The sequence below is a fragment of the Geospiza fortis genome, unplaced genomic scaffold (genome assembly GCF_000277835.1).
Source record: "Geospiza fortis unplaced genomic scaffold, GeoFor_1.0 scaffold611, whole genome shotgun sequence".
In the NCBI taxonomy this organism is placed as follows: domain Eukaryota; kingdom Metazoa; phylum Chordata; class Aves; order Passeriformes; family Thraupidae; genus Geospiza; species Geospiza fortis.
Window position 1 is genome coordinate 40,524 of NW_005054865.1, and position 538 is coordinate 41,061.

Genomic DNA, 538 nt, shown 5'->3' on the forward strand with positions numbered 1-538 from the left:
ACCAGCCCCGGGGCTCGCGGCTTTGGGGACACCCCGGTGGCTGCTTGTGTCCCAGGGTTGGTGGCTTTGGGGACACCCTGGCAGCCCCTGCTGTCCCAGGGCTCGCGGCTTTGAGGACACCCCGGTGGTCACTGCAGTCCCAGGGCTGGTGGCTTTGGGGACACCCCAGCAAGGACTGGTGGCTTTGGGGACACTCCAGGGGCTGCTGGTGTCCCAGGGCTGGTGGCTCTGGGGACACCCCGGCAAGGACTGGTGGCTTTGAGGACACCCTGGTGGTCACTGGTGTCCCAGGACTTGTGGTTTTGGGGACACCCCGGCAAGAGCTGGTGGCTTTTGGGGACACCCCGGTGGTCACTGCAGTCCCAGGGCTGGTGGCTTTGGGGACACCCCAGGGGCCGCTGGTGTCCCAGGGCTGGTGGCTTTGGGGACACCCCAGCCAGGGCTGGTGGCTTTGGGGACATCCCAGCGGCCCCTGCTGTCCCAGGGCTGGTGGCTTTGGGGACAATGGCCTGGCTGTCCCCGGGGTGGTGGGGTTTGG

General features: G+C 68.0%; 1 protein-coding gene across 1 annotated transcript in view; it reads right to left on the reverse strand.

Annotated features, from left to right (window-relative positions):
* LOC102038205 (V-type proton ATPase subunit B) overlaps window positions 1-538 on the reverse strand; it is an 18,348-nt gene that overhangs the window by 12,220 nt on the left and 5,590 nt on the right. The gene's annotated exons all lie outside the window — the stretch shown is intronic.